This window comes from Labeo rohita, unplaced genomic scaffold, assembly GCF_022985175.1.
Source record: "Labeo rohita strain BAU-BD-2019 unplaced genomic scaffold, IGBB_LRoh.1.0 scaffold_533, whole genome shotgun sequence".
Lineage (NCBI taxonomy): Eukaryota > Metazoa > Chordata > Actinopteri > Cypriniformes > Cyprinidae > Labeo > Labeo rohita.
The window spans coordinates 48,040-53,700 of NW_026129455.1; the positions used below are offsets into that span (position 1 = coordinate 48,040).

The window sequence follows — 5,661 nt, forward strand, 5'->3', positions numbered from 1 at the left end:
GTACCCCCCCCAAGAAATGATAATTTGTATCACTTGCTCAGACATATCACAACAGGGGTGGCTAATTTCGGTCCTGGAGAGACACATTCCTGTGATTTTCCAGGCCTGAAGTTGTCCACCCCTGAATTACAAATCTTGTAGACCAGGGATGGGCAACTTCAGTCCCGGAGGGCCACTGTCCTGCAGAGTTTAGCTCCAACTCTAATCAAACACACCTGAGCAAGCTAATCAGTGTCACTAGAGAGATAACTAGAAAGCTACAGGCAGGTGGGTTTGATTTGGTGCTAAACTCTGCAGGACAGTGGCCCTCCAGGACCGAAGTTGCCCAATCCTGCTGTAGACCACACTCAAAAAAATGATTCTTTAAACCTACTTAATTCAATTATGGACAGTGGTTCCACACAACCAAATTGTTTTTGATGAACATGAATGGAATTTTTTAAATCTATGCAAACTCTTTGTGTTGTGACAACACAGCTGAATGAGGAAGAATTTATGTGAAATAGTAATGTCCAACCAACTCAATTTATTCACTTCCCTGTAACTTAAACCGGTTAAGTTTAGTGAACACATTTTGGTTTATTACAAACTGGCTAAATATGTTTCACTTTATCAACACAAGGAGGTTTGTTTCAGACAACTCATTTAAATTATGGACAGCGGTTCCATCCAATTGGTTCTAGTTACTTTAACTAAATGATTTCAAGTTAAAGTTACTCCCTTCAACAAAGCATTTTTGTGTGATTATTTTGCAATGAATGACAAAAGACAAGATGTCACAAATTATCAAGTGTATTTGTTAAACAAGAGCAACAATTACAGTTACAACCACATTACAAAATTACAGAAATATTAAACTAATATCATTTTCTAATTGGCATATAAAGGTAACCAATCAAACCTTAATCCAGGAACAGGAACTGGCTCCAGAAATAACTTCTGCAGTACTCCAAATGTGTACCTGATTTCAGGAGTTCAAGTTTAGTCCATATATCAGTCCCAGCAACATGTTTTTTCATAGGGTTTACTGCTAAGGTCCTGAAGAACTTTATCTTCCAACACTCCAACATCTGCTGTGCTGTCTTCAATGTCTGCACCTTCAAATCGTATGACATAGATTCCCATGATTCCTCTGGATCAGCTCCTGAGTGTTGCCAACGTCTGTATCCTAGAGAAGATATTTAAAAGAATGGAGTACTCGAATTCTTAAATTTACCGTAAATTCTTAAATTTAACGTAGCATTTATCATCCTTGAAAATACCAATAAATAAATAAAACAACTTACCATATACTCCATAATAACACTGCTAGTGTCTTCATTTGGGTACTTCATCGTCATTAGTCTAAAGATGCAACAACAAAATTCATGAGATTTAGCCTTTACATTTTTCTAAAAAGAAAAAAAACACATTTGAAAAATGTCATTATTATTCTGTCTGATCATTTCCTTACGGGAAATACAGGCAAGCGGTCCAGATGGAATTCTAACTAACATTACAGTGGAAAATGAAACTATAACAGTACTGGACCAGATCAGCACAGAAAGCCACTGTCCTGCAGAGTTTAGCAATATTCCCAATTAAAGGCATAGTTCACCCAAAAATGAAAATTCTGTCATTAATTACTCACCCTCATGTCGTTCCAAACCCACAAGACGTTCATTCATCTTCAGAACACAAATTAAGATATTTTTGATGAAATCTGAGAGCTTTCTGACCCGGCATAGACAGTAATGCAACTGAAATGCTCCGAGACCCAGAAACGTAGTAAGGACACCAGTAAAATCAGTGGTTCAACCATAATTTTACAAAGCAGTGAGAATACTTTTTGTGTGCAAAGAAAACAAAAATATTGACTTTATTTAACAATTCTTCTCCAAATTGTGTCTTCTGCCATTATTGAGAGTACCTCTTTGCATAACGCATGCGTGTGGTTCTGCTGACGTAGAACATGTATGCGCTGGGCCTTGTTTGCTTGCAGAGGAAAGCAATGTGCATGCATCGTGATACTCTCCATAATGGCAAAATACGTGATTTGGAGGAGAAGAATTGTTGAATAAAGTAGTTATTTTTGTTTTCTTTACCCATAAAAAGTATTCTTGTAGCTTTGTAAAATTATGGTTGAACCACTGATGTCACATGGACTATTATAGCGAAGTCCTTACTACGTTTCGGGGCTTGGGAATATTTCAGTTGTGTTGATGTCTATGCAGGGTCAGAAAGCTCTCTGATTTTATCAAAAATATCTTAATTTGTATTTTGAAGATGAACAAAGGTCTTACAGGTTTGCTAATCAAAGTCTTACTAAAAGTTCCAGGCAGGGGTGTTGGAGCTAAACTCCAGAACACTGGCTCTCCAAGAGCAGGTTTGACACGCCTGCCTTGCTTTAGAATGTATTGTTTTTGGGAAGTTAATGTATTCACAATATCTGTCAGTTTACAGTAATACCATATATGTTATATTTACTATATTAATAACACAATTCTTATTATATCTGTCTTTTTTGTTAATGCCTATGACCATAACCCTAAAACTCAGTGGCTGGTGAGACAATGTTTTAAAGGGGTCATCTGATCCAAAACTCACTTTTACATGTTGTTTGAACATATATGCATGTTGGCAGTATGTGTACACAACCACCCTATGATGATAAAAATCCACCCAGTGGTATTTTTTAACCATTATAAGTAATATGCCCTTTTTCAAATCAGGTCATTCTCAGCTTCTAGTTGGTGTGACGTCACACCGATCAAGGCCGCTCCCACAATAGTTGATTTACATGACCGTCTTATCTTAGACCTCCCCTAAATGAGCCGAGTGAGAGCTGAGAACAGTCTGACCACCATTATTGTATTTAAAGGAACATGCAACAGAATGGCCCACTCTGAAAAGGGCTGATTTTGATATGGTAAAATGGGTGTTTTTACACTACCACTGAGAAATTTTAACAAAAGTATGCTATGGACTTCTCATTAAGACTCTAAAGAATCATATCAATAGCATCTGATGACCCCTTTAACATGATTACAAAAGTTTTTGTTGAGTGTAGCTGTTCTTACCTGTGTAGTGGGGACCAAGAGGGTTTAATGCTTTGTCCAAGGACTCTTCTTCGGTTTGCAATCATCTTCATAAGTTTTGCAGTGTGGATCCACCCATTGGCAAAGACAGCTGACACTAATGGACCTATGGTTATTCTGCACAAATCTGTAAACACATGAAGTACAATTTGTTACAAGAGCACCCATATATAGTTTAACAGCAAAGACAAATTCAGTGATCAAAAAATTTGTGTGATTATTGTCATGTATATTATTTCAAAAGGGTGGACATGATCTGGAGCATATTTAAAGTCATAAAGTGACTGTAAAAAGCATGATTTATAGTTCAGGCACAGCTTTTCACAAAAACATTAAGTTTATAAAATGATAAACATCACATTTCTGCCTTCAAACAATTTTTAAGAAAAGGAATGAGTCAAACGTACCCATTAAATACACACAGACACACACACACACATATACATATGAAGAGTTCATTTGCAAAAACAAATAAATCCGTTTTTATTAATATTCATAAAACATGTTTTTTTATTGTGTGTGTGTGTTTGTTTGTTTTTTGTTGTTGTTTTTTTGTGTTTTATTGTGTTAGTTAGCAGTATTTTTGAGCTATTAATATTCATTCAAAATAAACCAACCAACCACAGTTTGATTGATATTACTTGGAATGCAGAATAATTATTTAAAAAACAAAAACAGAGTTATCTGTTCTTGCAAATTAACTCTTAATATATACAAATAAACACATGAACTCTTTATGTATACACACACACAAATACATGCATACATAAATTTATTAACACATAGCATATCAATATATCTTAGTGTCTTACTTGTTTAGATTTCTAGAAGACACATCAGCTTCTTAACCATCCACCAGTTCATTCCTCTAAAACAGTGAATTCCTCTAAAACAGAAAATGCAAAATACCCTTATTACTTTTGTTTATAAATGATGAAAAGGCAATACAGCGGTTCACTTACCTTAGCCAAAACTTTTTTTCTCCGTCAGTAAAGTTGTGACATTCCTTCATTTCGCCAAAATTAGGCAGCGATGAAGAAACCAGTGATCAATGTATGCTGTTATAAAAACGAACAGCAGATAAAATGTTAAAAGTATGCAGCAGTCGAATGTGGCATTATTTGTACTTGCTTTCGTGCTTTAGCTAACGCTAATTTTACTGGGACTTCAGTAGCCTAGAAAGAGCACAGGAAGGTTTTCTTTAACTGCCTATATATCATTAATGAGACGGAAAAGCACTTTGAATTTTAATAATTCGCCGCATCCTCTGTTCCACAAGCACACCTACAAATACACTACAGTCCATATGCGCGTTCACAACCGCACGAAATCATCTCAATATACCAATTACAGTCGTCTGCAAAACAGCACTAAAAGCATACTAAAAACACTTACAGAAATTAAAGACTTTGACTTAACACAAAGAAGTCTTTAGATTTTCTTACCTGACTGGTACTTCTAGCTCCGACGCCATGATACACCTCCTTCGCACCGTCTTCATAAAATGCGTTGGAAACGTCATATCCGGTTTTTTGAACGGCGCAATTAAACCGTTTACGTTAGTTTAACGATTGATAATCAAGTAAAATGGACACTTAAACAGTTTAAATTAATAGAGCACAATACAATAGTGTTTTGGTGGAAAAAGAAACACACTTGTGTTGTTTTAACAATAAATACATGGGTAAAATGAACAGTGGCACAAAACCATTTTTTTGAGTGCAGTGGTGTCCAGTCCTGCTCCTGGAGGGTCACTGTCCTGCATAGTTTATCTCCAGTCGTAATTAAACACATCTGAACCTGCTAAACAAGGTCTTCAGGATTACTAGAAACATTCAGTCAGGCGTGTTGGGACAGATTGGAGCTTAACTCAGCACAGGACTGGACGTCTCTGCTATAGAATTGAACAAATTTTGTATGTTTAGCTAACCAGATACTCATGGAGAAGAACACATTTTCTTTATACAGATACACTACATTTGCAGCAAGATTTTTCTGCTTTGTTCTTTGTAAGAGTGTTTTGCTTTGAACGATGTTGCACTTTACACCATGAAGGAAGCGGCATGTAATTTTGTCCTCTATTCTCTTGTCTTTTATGTGTTCTCATTCCTGGAATTGAATCATCAGAGTGGACAGAAGCGCTTAGTGCTTTCAGCCTGGACACGAATAAAACAATTAACCAGAGATTCACAACCATCGGGGGCTGCTTTGTCTTCCTCTTTGCCATTTTGTCCTCTTGGGAAACAAACAAGTAGGAGAAAGATCCAATTACCTCCTTCAAGAGGAGAGGCAATTCTCCTTAAAGTGATTGTCTCAGATCTGCCACATTAGGTTTGTTTTTTCATGGTTTGGGAGGGCTAACAACCGTAATATTATCAAGGGGCTCCGAGCTCCTGCCTCAGAGCGTTTCTGTTTGGGTCTGTGTGTTTTTATTTGCAATAGTCTTCTTTCGGATTTCTCCTAGAAGGTCAACGCCAAATGATGCTTCCTGGTACCTCCTGTCTATCAGTGTACCGTACAGGAAGAGCTAACAAGACAGCGTAGGTGTAATTCGGTTATGGATTTGGCTGTGTCAGAATAATAC

General features: G+C 36.7%; 1 long non-coding RNA gene across 1 annotated transcript; it reads right to left on the reverse strand.

The window, feature by feature from the left end:
* Positions 1-869: 869 nt before the first annotated feature.
* Positions 870-4,567, reverse strand: LOC127161039 (uncharacterized). Its single transcript, XR_007826913.1, has 5 exons — positions 4,523-4,567; positions 3,890-4,135; positions 3,060-3,204; positions 1,287-1,344; positions 870-1,168 (listed from the first exon to the last, which is right to left on the reverse strand). It is a non-coding gene; the product is annotated as an uncharacterized LOC127161039 (long non-coding RNA).
* Positions 4,568-5,661: the final 1,094 nt, after the last annotated feature.